The following is a 16762-nucleotide window of genomic DNA, read 5'->3' as shown; positions in this document are numbered from 1 at the left end:
CCTTCCCACCCTGCCCCCATTCTTTGCATCTCCTAGCACTCCTATGCAACCACCCTCCTCTAGCTATGTGAAATCTCACATTGTTTCCCGGACACTCCTTGCCTTTTTGCTCCTCTAAGCCTTTACACGTGCTATTTCCTCTGCTTAGAATGATGCTTACCCTCATCTCTACCTAGAAAACTTCTCATGCTTCCAGAACAAGCTCAAATATCCCCGCTGAGGGAAGCATTATCTGACTCCCCCAGGCAGAATGTAGCCGTCCTTCCTCTGAGTCGCCCGCTACACCTGCTCCCCGTGTCTGCCCCAGCACATACTTTACTGCACCGCCTTCACCCGATGACTTATGTCTCCATCTGTCCCCTCCACCCACTGTACCACCTCCAAAAGAGTAAGTGCTCATTAAGTGATCACTAAGGACAAACTGCTAAGTACATTCTGGTTGGAGATGGGGAAGGGAGATTCTCTTAGGTCTGCTTTTGCCCAAGCAGATCGTGGGAAGCTGATCTGCTGAACTTCTTTACATTTGTGAGAGTGAATAAGGTGTAAGCCTGGAACTGCTGGCAGCTTCCCTGCCCCTACGAGGAAAACATTGCCAAAACAAAGGAAGATGGAGTTTGGAGCTTGAATGAGAACAAGTTCCGATGGCATCTGAGCCCACAGAAGTGGCTGTTCCTGAAGTCAGTCATGACTCTTAAACTTTTTAGCTGTAAGCCATTCCCTCTTTCTGCCTAAGCCATTTTGTTTTTGTTTTGTTTTGTTGTGTGGGGTTTTTTTCGGTTTTTTGTTTTGTTTTGTTTTTGAGACAAAGTCTTGCTCTGTTGCCCAGGCTGGAGTGCAATGGAGTAATCTGTTTCCTGCAACCTCCACCTCCCAGGTTCAAGAAATTCTCCTGTCTCAGCCTCCCAAGTAGTTGGGATTTCAGGAGTTCACCACCATGCCTGGCTAATTTTTATATTTTTAGTAGATACAGGGTTTCACCATGTTGGCCAGGCTGGTCTCGAACTCCCAACCTTAGGTGATCTACCCACCTCAGCCTCCCAAAGTGCTGGAATAATAGGCATGAGGCACCACGCCCGGCCCTGCCTAAGCCATTTTTAATGTGGACTCTCCATCTATTCCAAGCAAGAGAATCCTCATGCTGCTAAAGAATGTTGAAATAACAATATCCTTTTGAGAGAAAAACTTTAAAACCCGTATGTCCTACATCAAACTAGAAGTATGGGGTCAACTTGAAGGGGCAGAATAGCCCTTTGGAAGGCAAGACTGGATTGCAAAGACTTATTGAGAGCATATGTCATTCCAAGATTCTAAGTTACCTGACACAGAATGTGTCCATCAGAAGGAAGGCTGCTCAGATGCGAGTGCCTGGACAAAGAGGGATTGTAGAGGAAGAGTTGGCAGTGCTCACCAAAGCACCATCCAGGTTAAGTGGACACAGAGTCTGTTACCCATGCTGGAGTACACTGGCATGATCTTGGCTCGCTGCAACCTCTGCCTCCTGGATTGATGCGATTCTCCTGTCTAAGCCTCCCGAGTAACTGGGATTACAGTCACAAGCCACCATACGCAGCTAATTTTTGTATTTTTAGTAGAGATGAGGTTTCACCCTGATGGGCAGGCTGGTCTTGAACTCCTGACCTCAGGTGATCCACCCACCTTGGCCTCCCAAAGTGCTGGGATTACAGGTATGAGCAACTGCACCCAGCCTCAGCATCTTTTGAGGAGACTGTCTATAGCATCATTCAGGTTCTCAAAGTGGTTCATTACACCTAGTAGGTTAAGAATTGCTTAAGTCACAAGTGAAAGTGTTTCAGGCATACCAGCTGAGAAAGTCTCTCAAAAACACCCAATTTCTTGTGTATGTCTCAGTTTAATTGCCACCTCTGACAATCTGGCTTCCCAGGTAATTCACCACCAGGAAGAGAATCCAGGGAGCTACTGACGGGAGCACTCAGGTCCACCTGAGAGCTGTAGTTCTCACTGCAAAGTCAGATGCTGCGAGACAGGCTTGGGGACTTGCCTCCTTTCTGAAGCATTTCCTATAAAATAGTTTGACTCCATGCCCAGTAACTAAAGAACTATGCTGTGGATTACTGGTGTAAATAAAAATAACAAACACTTAAAAAGTGATTGCCGGCCAGGCACAGTGGCTCGTGCCTGTATTCCCAGCACTTTGGGAGGCAAAGGCTGGCAGATCATGAAGTCAAGAGATTGAGACCATCCTGGTCAACATGGTGAAATCCTGTCTCTACTAAAAATGCAAAAATTAGTTGAGCATGCTGACATGCACCTGTAATCCCAGCTACTTGGGAGGCTGCGGCAGGAGAATCACTTGAACCGTGGAGGCGGAGGTTGCAGTGAGCCGAGATCCCACCACTGCACTCAGTCTGGGTGACAAAATGAGACTCTGTCTCAAAAAAAAAAACAAAAAAGTGATTGCCTGGCTAGGCCTAGGTAGTGTAACTAATCTTGGGGAATAACAACCAGGATTTGTTAAGCCTACATTCCTGCTGTTTTCGTATGTTACCTCATCTCATTGTAAACCTGAGAGAGAGAAATTATCATCTCCATTTCTACATGAAGAAATCAAGGTTTATGAAGATGAAGACATTTTCCCAGGGTCACACAGCTGCCTGCTTTCCAAACCCATGCATTTTTCATGCTGCCACTAAGTACCACAAGCCACTTCTCAGTTACAGTGATGACGCACTGGTCTTTGTGGTGCCCCTGAGCACTCTGCTGCTGTCTTGATACCCCCTCCACACGTTTCTAGCAATAGACCCTGCCTCTACCATTCACAACAGGGTGTGTGAGCCCAGTCACGACTGGCTAGGATACCTCCTGAACGGAGAGACCGACTGAGGGCTGCAATATGACCCAAGTCAGGCCCATCAGAGTTCCTCCCTGGGTTGCTGTGAAAAGAGACAGCACAGAAAGCCCTTTGCCTCTGTGGCCTTGAAGGAAGCTCCTCTACACAAGGAGGGAATAAAGTCCATGAGAAACTAGAAGAGGTGAGAGCTGGGCAGCAGACGTGCCAGCAGCACCAGGCCTCCAGTTCTTTTCTAGAAGTTCCTCCTTCCATTCTGTGAACTTCCCACACAACATCCTGGACAGTGAGAGTCCGTTCATGCGTGGGAGTGAGAGAACAGTAACTCATAGAAAGTCCACATTCAAAATGGCTTAGGCAGGGCTGTGCATGGTGGCTGACCCGGTAGTCCTAGCACTTTGCAGGGCTGAGACAGGCAGATCACCTAATGTCAGGAGTTCCAGACCAGCCTGACCAACATGGTGAAACTGTCTCTACTAAAAATATAAAAATTAGCCGGGCGTGGTGGTGGGTGCCTGTAATCCCAGCTATTCGGGAGGCTGAGGTGGTCGCGAACAGTAACATCATTGTTGCCATTGGTTGCATTTATTCTTTGACTCTAAACTCAAAGGCAGTTTAGCATAACTAACTACCTTAGAGTTATTCTAACCACCTTAGGTATTCTTTGACAAAATGAGGTAGGTGTTCATTACCAAAAGATAGATATTCTTTGCCAAAACGAGGAGGGTAAGGAACAAAATAATAGTGAAAATTGCCCAAGGTCACACAGAGGTGAGTGGCAAAGAATTTGGGAGGCAGGGCTCCAACTCAGTCTCCATTAACATGAGCAAATGGATGTCAACATTTAGACTGTGTCCGTGAAAGCAGGGTGAGGTTATGCCTCCGTTTGAGGAGGGAGCTGGAAGCAGTTTGGTTACCTCCACGGACACGTTTGCCCCAGGAGATGCAGGGTCTCCTCCTGGTTTACCTAAAGAACCAATGTTTTAGGATTCTGTTGTAACCCTAACTCCAAAACTCTCCGTGGTTTACAGCAGGGGTTTAATTCTTGCACTCAGGTCTGCGGCTCAGGGGCCTCTGCTCAGCTCTGCTCCACATCTTCTCACCCCAGGACTCAGGCTGAAGAAGCGCCAGCATCCGGGACCTGTGGATCTTACCACAGACAGCAGGAAGGCACGAGGCCAAGCCAAACTATGCAATCTCATTGAAAGCTTCTGGTCAGACGCAGCAGAAATCATGTCCGCTCACATTCCACTGGAAGAAGCAAGTCACAGGGCCGAACCTGCCAACATATTCCCCTTACTGGATTGCTCCTGGAAGTCACATGGCAAAGGGTGTTGGATGTGTAATACTCTCAGAGGCAGAAGACAGTCACAAACAATAACATAATCAATCACACCAAGAAATAAACAAGCACTGGAACAATGGAACTCATAACAAATCTACCTTTCACCACTAGAAGCCCTCCAGTGGGGCAGATAGAGGAGAAATATAAAGTTCTCAGACTCTTGAACTGAGCAAAGACAGAGTCTCAGCTGCAGACAGGCTGGGTTCCAGTAGCAAGAACAATGTCCTGAGAGCCAGAACTTTCAAGATCTGGAGCCCAAACCGAGACCTAACAAAAGATCAGAATACAATGACCCCAGGGGATGCCTGACCAAGTATATCGCAAGAATAATCCTTGTCTCCAGGCACTGGGTTATAAGTAATATCCTCTTCTGTTTTCTATTGAGTTACCGTGCTATTTTTTAATTAGAAAAAGAAGCATTTAAAAAAATTATATGTGCCCTCTCTGGAGCCGAAAACAGCATGGGGCAGCAGAAGCGACTGCTTTTCCGTGCCAAAACTCACATTGTGGAGAAAGGTTTGTGTGTCCGAGGACGCACCAAAGGTGTGTAATTTCAATCTCCTGGGGCAAATGGTCCTGCCACCTACCGTAATGACTGGCAAATGGGAAAGCAGTAATGAGCACAATCTTTTTTTTCCTCAGGTGTTTTTTTCTGTGTGTGGGGGGGTGGTGGTGAATCAGTGAACAAATTAGACTTAACTAAATCCAAACGCCCCTTGGGTTTTTCCACTTGCAGATTCTGTCTGAGGTTGAAGACAAAGAAAGGCCACCATGAGTTCAGTATCCATTTCTTTCTGGCTCAAGAAGGGAAAATAGGCAACATGGGTTTAAACATGTCTTTACCGGCATTGAATCTGTGAGAAGTTAGCCTCATGGTTTTGGTAATACTAAGTTAAATACTAGTTTAAAATGAGTTTGTGCTGATTTGAGCTCAATTTTATGTGATATGAATAGGGACTTAGGCCCCAGACTTTGCTATTTTGTTTTGTTTTGAGGAGTCTCGCTCTGTCACCCAGGCTGGAATGCAGTGATGTGATCTTGGCTCACAGCAACATCTGCCTCCTGGGTTCAAGCAACTCTCCTGTCTCAGTTTCCTGAGTACCTGGGATTACAGGTGTCCACCACCACACTAGTTTTCGTATTTTAGCAGAGACTGGTTTTCACCGTGTCGGCCAGGTTGGTTCGAACCCCTGACCTCAAGTGGTCTGCTTGCCCCAGCCTCCCAAAGTGCTGGGATTATAGGCGTGAGCCACCATGCCAGGCCGGTCCCTGGCTTTGGACCTTGGCCCTACTGTTTGGCAGCTTTGCAACTCTGGACAAGAAACTTAATTTCTCTGTGCCTCAATTTTCTCCTTGAAAAAGGGGATAATGATAGTATCTACCTCACTGGGATGTGTTTTAGGATTAAATATACACATCTAAAGCTCCTAACATAGAACTTGTGATATAGTGTGCAAAGAACAAATTTTGTTATAAACACTAATGTAATGTGGATTAAAATGATTAATATATGGGTAGTCATAGCTTTCCCCCCTCCCTCTCCTATTAAAAGCCAGTATTACTTGGTCAGCAAATCCTCCTTCAGCCCCTTCTCCCACACTGTCCTCTGCTTTGGGGTCTTATTGGGGAATCCGGCTAATGAGTGGAAAAAGAACCAGAGAACAGGAATGGGGATTTGCAACAGAAAACTCTAAACAGAAGAAAAACAAAAATAAACAAATAATGAAAAAGAAAGAGAGAGAGAATCACAGAAGGAAAGGGAAGACGCAGCAGCAGTATTTGTGAAGGTTTGAAGAACGCAGAACAAGAAACAGGATGAGAGATCTTGGAGCCATCACATAGTTGTGAGAGGTGGTAACTGAGATAAATCAGGAAGGAGACTAAATTAGTGATCCACTGCTGTCTGAGACATTACCTCAAACTTAGCAGCTAAAAGCAGTCGACATTTATTATGGTATCTCACTGTTTCTATGGGTCAGATTTTTGGGAGAGGCTTAGCTGTGTTATTCTGTCTCAAGGTCACTCATCAGGTTGCAGTTTAGATGTCACCTAGGACTGAAGTCATCTGAAAGCTCAAAAGACTGGAAGACCACCTTAAGGTTGGTTCACTCATGAGGTTATTCGCAAAAGAACTGTTTCTCACCACAATGGCTCTGAATAGGGCTGCATGAGTGTCTTCAATGACATGACAGATGGCTTCCCCAGTGAGTGATCAGACAGAGAATAAGGAAGAAGCTACAAGGCCTTTTATGACCTAGACTTGGAAATCACACATCATCACTTCCACAACATTCTGCTCATGAGAAGAGTCAGTAAGCCCATCCTACACTGATAGGGAAGGGAAATAGCTTCCGGCTTTTGAAAGGAGGAGTGCCAGAGAAGTAAGACATTTAAAACCAAGACAGAGACTATATTGAGTGTTTCTGTGGATCGCTGATTTGATTCCCTGGAGAACTATTGGGTAACTGCAAGTGAGGCTTGGAATTATTTTTCATTTTGACTACACAATTGTGTTACTGTTGTTGCTTTAATATGGCCTGGTCCCTAGACTGGTCTATAATGTGCCCATAGATATATCTGGGTCACATTAATAATAAGTTTTATTGTAGACTGAGGTAAAGAAGGAAAAAGTTTCAGGTAATTTATCATCTCTAATAATCACTGGAAACATAGAACAAGGAAGAAAATAACTGAATATTTAACCCGTAAGGAAAGCTTGCCATTTAGCATACAGTAAGTTGTAATACAGTAAGTCATGTAATAAATACTGTCAATAGGTTCATGAAAACTTCAGCTTTAAGCAAAACAACATATAATGAAACCAGTTGTACCACAGGCTAACTGATATAAACAAGAGTTAAGTTCCTACAGCATATTTCTGCTCATAAAAACATCACCAAACTTCTCAATAAAGACCCAAAACACTTCTAATATTAAATACTGAAATAACTGTGAGCTATACGTACATTTAAAATGACATTAATAAAAACAAGCAAGTTTTTGATGAGTTAGAGTGTGACAGTGACTGCAGTGGTGGTGGGTTAAATCAAGAAATAAATGCTTGTAGAATGAAAATTGTGGGAGTACCTCCTACTACCACACACTTAAAAAGAAACAGGCTAAGACAATCTAAGATGGCCAAATAGGAACAGCTCTGGAGTGCAGTTCTCAGCGAGAATGCAGAGGGAGAGTGATCACCACATTTCCAAATGAGTTTTTACTGCCCACAGGAGATTCCCGGGGGGAAAAGTGCCATGAGTCTCCAGCATGGCTGTTGCAGCCAGCACAGCAGGTCTCCACACAAAAATTCACACAAATCTGGCTGCCATTTCAACTGGCGCTTGGAATGCCTGGGAGACAGAGCTGCCCATTCAACTGAAAAAAAGGGGGCTGAAACAGGGAGCCAGGTGATCTGGCTCAGCATGTCCCACCCCGACAAAGACCAGGAATTTGCAATGCTCTGGACTGAGAATTTCACATCAAGCACAGCTGGACCTGGGATGGTCCAGCTCTGTGAGGGGAAGGGTTTCCACCATTACTGAGGCAGTCCACCATTACATAAACAGTCTGCCATTACTGAGGCAGACCACCATTACCAAGGCAGTTCTAACTATACCTCTATAAACAAAACTGCAAGGAAGCTCACACTGCAGCTGGGCAGAGCCAATGACAGCTCAGCAACGCCTATGGTGGCAGACTGTGACTACGCTACCTCCTTGCTGGGCAGGGCATCTCTGAAAAATGGCAGCAGCATGTCAGGAACTTTATAAAGCCCCACCTTCCCAGGACAGAGCACCTGGGAAAAAAAGCAGGTTATGAATTCTGCTGCAGCAGACTTAAATGTACCTGCCCAGCAGCTCTGAACAGAACAATGGAGCTCACAGCTCAGCACTTGAGCTTCTATAAGGGACAGACTGTCTCCTCAAGCAGCTTCCTGACCCCATATATCCAAAGAGATGCCTCATAAAGGAGAGCTCAGGCCAACATCTAGTGGGTATCCTTCTGGGACAAAGACAACAGAAGTAGAAACGGGCAGCAATCCTTACCATTCTGCAGCTGCCACAGGTGATTCCCAGGCAACCAGGGTCTGGAGTGGACCTCCAGCAGTCCTAGAACAGAGGGGCCTGACTGTTAGAAGGAAAAAACAGAAAGAAATAACTTCATCATCAACAAAAAGGATGCCCACTCAGAGACCCCGTCTCAAAGTCACCAACTACAAAGACCAGAGGTAGATAAATCTGCAAAGATGGGAAGAAACTAGTGCAAAAAGGATGAAAACACCCAAAACCAGACTGCCTCTCCTCCTCCAAGGGATAACAACTCCTCAACAGCAAGGCAACAAGGCTGGATGGAAAATGAGTCCAATGAATCAACAGAAACAGACTTCAGAACATGAGTAATAACAAACTTCTCTGAGCTAAAAGACCATGTTCTAACCAATGCAAAGAAACTAAGAACCTTGAAAAAAGGTTTGACAAAATGCTAATGAGAATAAACAGCTTAGAGAATACAAATGAATTGATGGAGCTGAAAAACACAACACGAAAACTTCACAGAGCATACACAAGTTTCAGTAGCCAAACTGACCAAGCAGAAGAAAGGATATCAGAGATTAAAGATCAACTCAATGAAATAAAACAAGAACGCAAGATTAGAGAAAAAAGAATAAAAAGAAATGAACAATGTCTCCAAGAAATATGTGATTATGTGAAAAGACCTCATCTGCATTTGATAGGTGTACCTGAATGTGATGGAAAGAAGGATGCCAAGCTGGAAAACACTCTTCAGGATATTATTCAGAACTTCCCCAAACTAGCAAGGCAGGCCAGTATTCAAGTCCAGGAAATACAGAGAATACCACAAAGATATTCCTCAAGAAGAGCAACCACAGGTAACATAATTGTAAGATTCACCAGGGTTGAAATGAAAGAAAAAATGCTAAAGGCAGCCAGAGAGAAAGGTCGGGTTACCCACAAAGGGAACCCCAACAGACTCACAGCGGATCTCTCGGCAGAAACCCTACAGGCCAGAAGAGAGTTGGGGCCAATATTCAACATCCTTAAAGAAAAGAACTTTCAACTTAGAATTTCATATCCAGCCAAACTAAGCTTCATAAGTAAGGGAGAAAATCCTTTACGAACAAGTAATTGCTAAGAGATTTCATCACCACCAGGCCTGCCTTACAAGAGCTCCTGAAAGAAATACTAAACATAGAAAGGAACAACTAGTACCGGCCGCTCCAAAACATACCAAATAGTAAAGAGCATCAACACAATGAAGAAACTGCATCAACTAATGGGCAAAACAACCAGCTAGAATCAAAATGGCATGATCAAATTCAAACATAACAATATTAACCTTAAATGTAAATGGGCTAAATGCCCCAATCAAAAGACACAGAATGGCAAACTAGATAAAAAGTCAAAACCCATCAGTGTGCTGTATCTAGGAAACCCACCTCATGTGCAAAGATACACATAGGCTCAAAATAAAGGGACAGAGGAAGATTTACCAAGCAAATGGAGAGCAAAATAAGGCAGAAGTTGCAATCCTAGTCTCTGATAAAATAGACTTTAAACCAACAAAGATCAAAAGAGACAAAGAAGGGTATTACATAATGGTAAAAGGATCAATGCAACAAGAAGAGCTAATAATCCTAAATACATACACACCCAATACAGGAGCACCCAGATACATAAAGCAAGTTCCTAATGACCTACAAAGAGACTTAGACTCCCACACAATAATAGTGGGAGACTTTAACACTCCACTGTCAGTATTAGACAGATCAAAGAGACAGAAAATTAACAAGTATCAGAACTTGAACTCAGATCTGGACCAAGCAAACCTAATACACATTTACAGAACTCTCCACTCAAAATCCACAGAATATACATTCTTCTCAGCACCACATCACACCTACTCTAAAACTGACCACATAATTGGAAGTAAATCACTCCAATTATGCGGTCAGCTTTAGAGTAAATACAAAGGCAAAAGAACGGAAATCATAACAAACAGTTTCTCAGACCACAGTGCAATCAAATTCAGGATTAAGAAACTCACTCAGAACCACACAACTTCATGGAAACTGAACAGCTGGCTCTTGAATGTTGACTGGATAAACAATGAAATGAAGGCAAAAATAAAGATGTTCTTCAAAACCAGCAAGAACAAAGACACACGTACCAGAATCTCTGGGACTCATTTAAAGCAGTATCTAGAGGAAAATTTATAGCAATAAATGCCCACATAAGAAGGAGGAGAGATCTAAAATCAACACCCTATCATCAAAATTGAGAGAGCTAAAGGACCAACATGAAAAAAACTCAAAAGCTAGCAGAACACAAGAAACAACTAAGATCAGAGCAGAACTGAAGGAGATAGAGACACAAATAACCCTTCAAAAAATTAATAAATCCAGGAGTTGGTTTTTTCAAAAGATCAACAAAATAGACAGACTGCTAGCCAGATTAATAAAAAAGAAAAGAGAGAAGATTCAAATAGATACAATAAGAAACAATACAGGGGATATCACCACCGATTCCACAGAAATACAAACTACCATCAGAGATTACTACAAACAATTCTATGCACATAAACCAGTAAATATGGAAGAAATGGATAAATTCCTGGACCCTTGCATCTCCCCAAGCCTAAACCAGGAAGAAGTCGAAAGCCTGAATAGACCAATAACAAGGGTTGAAGTTGAGGCAGCAATTAATAGCCTATCAACCAAAAAAAGCCCAGGTCCAGATGGGTTCACAGCCGAATTCTACCAGACATACAAAGAGGAGCTGGTACCACTCCTTCGGAAATAATTGCAAACAACATAAAAAGAGGAAATCTTCCCATATCATTTTATGAGACCGACAACATCCTGATACAAAAACCTGGAAGAGACTCAACAAGAAAAGAAAACTTCAGGCCAATATCCATGATGAACATAGGTGCAAAAGTCTTCAACAAAATACTGGCAAACCAATTGCAACAGCACATCATAAAGCTTATCCATCACAATCAAGTAGGCTTCATCCCAGGAATACAAGGCTGGTTCAAAATACACAAGTCTATAAACGTAATTCACCACATAAACAGAACCCAAGACAAAAACCACATGATTTATCTCACTAGATGCAGAGAAGGTCTTTGACAAAATTCAACAGTACTTTATGAACTAAAACTCTCAAGAAACTAGGTATTGATAGAATATATCTCAAAATAATAAAAGCTATTTATGACAAACCCACAGCCAATATCATACTGAATGGGCAAAAACTGGAAGTATTCCCTTTGAAATCTGGCACTAGACAACAATGCCCTCTCTCATGATTCCTACTCCATACGGTATGAAATTTCTAGCCAGGGCAATCAGGCAAGAAAAAGAAATAAAATATTCAATTTTAAAAAGAGGAAGTCAAATTGTCTCTATTTGCTGACGACATCATTGCATATTCAGAAGACCCCATCGTCTCAGTCCAAAATCTCTTTAAGCTGATAAGCAACTTCAGCAAAGTCTCAGGATACAAAATCAATGTGCAGAAATCACAAGCATTCCTACATACTAATAACAGACAGAGAATCAAATCATGAGCGAACTCCCATTCACAATAGCTACGACCTAGGAATACAACTAACAAAGGATGTAAACGACCTCTTCAAGGAGAACTACAAATCACTCAAGGAAATAAGAGAGGACCCAAACAGATGAAAAAACATTCCATGCTCATGGTTAGGAAGAATCAATATCATGAAAATGACCATACTGCACAAGTAATTTATAGATTCAATGCTATCCCCATCAAGCTACCTATGACCCTCTTCACAGAACTGGAAAAAACCACCTTAAACTTCATATGGAACCAAAAGAGGCTGCATAGCCAAGTCAATTCAAAGCAAAAAGAACAAAGCTGGAGGCATCATACTACCTGACTTCAAACTATACTACAAGGCTACCATAATCAAAACAGCATGGCACTTGTACCAGAACAGAAATATAGACTAACAGAACAGAACAGAACAGAACAGAGGCCTTGGAGGCAATGCCACATATCTATAACCATCTCATCTTTGACATACCTGACAAAAACAAGCAATGGGGAAAAGATTACCTGTTTAATAAATGGTGTTGGGAAAACTGGCTAGCTATGTGCAGAAAGCAGAAACTGGACCCCTTCCTGACACCTTTCACTAAAATTAACTCCAGATGGATTAAAGATTTAAACATAAGACCTAACACCATAAAACCCCTAGAAGAAAACCTAGGCAATACAATTCAGTATATAGGTATAGGCAAGGACTTCATGACTGAAACACCAAAAGCAATGGCAACAAAAGCCAATATAGACAAATGTGGCCTAATTAAACTCCAGAGCTTCTGCACAGCAAAAGAAACAAACATTAGAGTGAACCAGCAACTAACAGAATGGGAAAAAATTTTTGCAATCTATCGATCTGACAAAGGGCTAATATCCAGAATCTACAAGGAACTAAAGCAGATTTACAAGAAAAAAAAAAAAAATACCAAATCCATTCAAAAGTGGGCAAAAGATATGAACAGACACTTTTCAAAAGAAGACATATATGAGGCCAACAAACATATGAAAAAATGCTCATCATCACTGGTCACTAGAGAAATGCAAATCAAAACCACATTGAGAAACCATCTCACGTTAGTTAGAATGGTGATCATTAAAAAATCTGGAGACAACAGATGCTGGAGAGGATGTGGAGAAGTAGGAACACTTTTACACTGTTGGTGGGTGTATAAATTAGTTCAACCATTGTGGAAGACAGTGTGGCGATTCCTCAAGGACCTAGAAAGAGAAATTCCATTTGACCCAGCAATCCCATTACTGGGTATATACCCAAAGGATTATAAATCATTCTATCATAAAGACACATACACACGTATCTTCATTGTGGCACTGTTTACAATAGCAAAGACCTGCAACCAACCCAAATGTCCATCAATGGTAGACTGGACAAGGAAAATGTGGCACATATACACCATGGAATACTATGCAGCCATATAAAACAATGAGTTTGTGTCCTTTGTACAGACATGGATGAATCTGGAAACTATCATTCTCAGCAAACTGACACAAGAACAGAAAATCAGACATCACATGTTCTCACTCATAGGTGGGTGTTGAACAATGAGAACACATGGACACAGGGAGGGGAGCATCACACACTGAGGTCTGTTGGGGGTTATGAGAGGAGGGACAGTCAGGGGTAGGGAGTTGGGGAGGCATAATATGGGGAGAAATGCCAGATTTAGGTGACGGGGGCATGGAGGCAGCAAACCACATTGCCATGTATGTACCTATGCAACAATCCTGCATGTTCTGCACATGTACCCCAGAACCTAAAGTGCAATAAAATATTTTTTAAAAAATATCAGCTCATTGAGTGCTTTCATATTGCATCACTTATTGTGTAGTTCATTTGTATAATGATTGTACACTTGTTTATTTATGCTTGCTTTTTTCTTTTGAGAGGAAGTCTTGCTCTATCTCCAGGCTGGAGTACAGTGGCACGATCTTGGCTCACTGCAACCTCTGCCTCCTGGGCTCAAGCAATTCTTCCACTTCAGCCTCCCAAGTAGCTGGGACCACAGGTGCGTGCCACCACATCTGGCTAATTTTTTTGTATTTTTAGTAGAGACGGGGTTTCACTGTGTTGGCCAGGATGGTCTCGATCTCTTGACCTTGTGATCTGCCCGCCTCGGCCTCCCAAAGTGCTGGGATTAGAGGCGTGAGCCACCATGCCCGGCCTGCTTTTTCATTCTTTATATCTTTTTACTGTCAACCTGTGTCTTAATATTTCAAATGAATCTCTTGTAGACAGCATATAACTGAGTCTTACAGTAATCACTTTTTATAGAGTGTGCAGTCTACTTACATTTAATTGCTGATATGAATGGTGATCTACTTTGGATATTTGTCCCTGCAAAAGTCTCATGTTGAATTGTAATCCCCAATGCTGGAGATGAGGCTTGGTGGGAGGTGTCTGGATCACGGGGGCAGATCCCTCATGGCTTGGTGCTGTCTTCATGATAGGAGGTCTTGCAAGATCTGGCTGTTTAAACGTGTGTGGCACCTCCCTCTCTCCCTTTGCTCCTGCTTTTGCTATGTGATGTGCCTGCTCCCGTTTTGCCTTCCACCATGATCAGAAGCTTCCTGAGGGGTACCCAAAAGTAGATGCCACTATACTTCCTGTACAGCCTGCAGAACCGTGAGCCAATTAAACATTTTTAAATATAAATTACATAGCCTCAGGTATTTCTTTATAACAATGCAAGAATGGCCTAATAAAAATGGGTTTATGCTGCATGCAGAGACTCACACCTATAATCCCAGCTATTTGGGAGGCCGAGGCAGGCAGATCACCTGAGGTCAGGAGTTCAAGATCAGCCTGACCAACATGATGAAATCCTATCTCTACTAAAAATACAAAAATTAGCTGGGCATGGTGGCACAGGCCCGTAATCTCAGCTACTCAGGAGGCTGAGGCAGAGGGATCACTTGAATCCAGGAGGCAGAGGTTGCAGTGAGCTGAGATCATGTCACTGTACTCCAGCCTGGATGACAGAGTGAGACTCAGTCTCAAAAAGAAAAAAATGGATTTAGGTATTCCAATCTGATATCTGTTTTCCATTTGACCCTTCTTTTTCCTTTCCTTTATTGCTCTTTACCTGACTTGTTTTGGGTTAACTTTTTAAGTGTTTCATTTTATTTTTTCTATTAGCTTCTTACCTATATCTCTTTGAAGGTTGTGGGGGGGTTTTCTGTTGTTGCTTTATAGTGATTGACATAGGGCTAACAATATGAACTTTTACTTATCGAAAGCTATTTCTAATTAATGCTGCACCATCTCCCACTTCACACATAGACAACAATAAAATTCTACTTATCCACTCTCCCTCATCCTTTGTACAACTGTTGCCACACCACTCACCTCTGCATACAGTACAAACCCCGTATTGCAGTGTTGTTATTCTGCTTTGAAAAGTTCATTGTTGGCTGGGCGCAGTGGCTCACGCCTGTAATGCCAACATTTTGGGAGGTCAAGGCAGGTGGATCATCAGTTTAGGAGATTGAGACCATCCTGGCCAACAGGGTGAAACCCCGCCTCTACTAAAAATATAAAAATTAGCCAGGTGTGGTGGCATGTGCCTGTAATCCCAGCTACTCGGGAGGCTGAGGCAGGACAATCACCTGAACCAGGCAGGAGGAGGTTGCAGTTAGCAAAGACGGAGCCACTGCACTCCAGCCTGGGGACAGAGCAAGACTATGCCTAAAAAAAAAAAAAAAGAAAGAAAAAGAAAAAGTCAATTGTCTTTACCACAAAGGAAAACCTAACACTGTATATTTACCCACTTATTTAAGTTTAAGTTGCTCTTCATTCTTTCCTATAGATCTAGATTTCTAACTAACATTATTTGTCTTATGCCTGAATGATATCCTTTGGCATTTCTTGTAATTCAGGTCTTCTAGTAGTGAATTCTTTCAACCTCCTTTTTAGAAAGAGATGTTCACTGGATATAAAATTCTGGGTTGAGAGTTGTTTCAACTTTTTAAAGATATGATGTTTTTGTCTTCTGATCTCATAGTTTTGGATGAAAATTCAACAGTCATTCTAAACCTTGTTCCCCAGTATGTAACGTACCTTTTTGTTCTGGCTGCTTTCAAGATTTCTCTCTGTATTTCTGATTGTGAGCTGTTTGACTATAGATGAGCCTAGGTGTAGCTCTCTTTATATTTATCCTGCTTGGGGTTCATTGCTAGTTACTCCTGTAATTTGATGTTTTTCATTATGTTAAGATTAAAGTTTTAAGCCATTATTTATTTAAATGTTTTATTTGCCCCAATCTCACTCTTTTCTCCTTCTGGGACTATGTATACATATGGTTACATATTACACATGTATATGGTTACATATTACACATGTATATATTTATGTATTTTTACATATTACATTTATTTATATATTCATATATAAGACTATTTGATATTTTCACACATATCCCTAAGGCTCAGTTCATTTTTAAAATCTTTGGCCAGGCGAGGTGGCTCATGCCTACAATCCTAGGACTTTGAGAGGCCAAGCCAGGAGGATCACCTGAGGTCAGGAGTCCAAAACCAGCCTGGCCAACATGGAGAAAACCCATCTCTACTAAAAATACAAAAATTAGCTGGGCGTGGTGGTGCACATTTGTAATCCCAGTTAGTTGGAAGGCTGAGGCAGGAGAATTGCTTGAATCTGGCAGGTGGAGGTTGCAGTGAGCTGAGATTGTGCCACTGCACTACAGCCTATCCAGCCTGGACAACCAAGTAAGACTCTGTCTTAAAAAAAAAAAAAAAAAAAAAAAAAAAAAAAAAATCTCTCTCTGTGCTTTATATGGGATAATTTGTACTGGTCTCCCTTCAAATTCCCTGATCTTGTCCTCTGCCATCTTGAATTTCATGTTAAACACCTCTATTTTTTACTTTTCACTTCTAGCATCTATATATTTTTTTTTCTTCTTTTTTTGGAGTCTCCAGGCTTTTGCTAAGACTACCTCTTCTTACTTTTTAAATTCATTG

At 42.2% G+C, this 16762-nt stretch overlaps 1 long non-coding RNA gene across 1 annotated transcript in view; it reads right to left on the bottom strand.

Annotated features, from left to right (window-relative positions):
* Positions 1–16511, bottom strand: part of LOC141585422 (uncharacterized) — a 123119-nt gene extending 106608 nt beyond the window's left edge. The window contains exon 1 of the long non-coding RNA XR_012518880.1: positions 8219–16511. This is a non-coding gene — a long non-coding RNA (uncharacterized LOC141585422). The remainder of the gene's footprint in view (positions 1–8218) is intronic.
* Positions 16512–16762: the final 251 nt, after the last annotated feature.

The sequence above is a fragment of the Saimiri boliviensis genome, chromosome 1 (genome assembly GCF_048565385.1).
Source record: "Saimiri boliviensis isolate mSaiBol1 chromosome 1, mSaiBol1.pri, whole genome shotgun sequence".
NCBI lineage: Eukaryota > Metazoa > Chordata > Mammalia > Primates > Cebidae > Saimiri > Saimiri boliviensis.
Note: the sequence above shows the minus strand (reverse complement) of the source record. Positions and strands in the feature narration are given on the sequence as shown.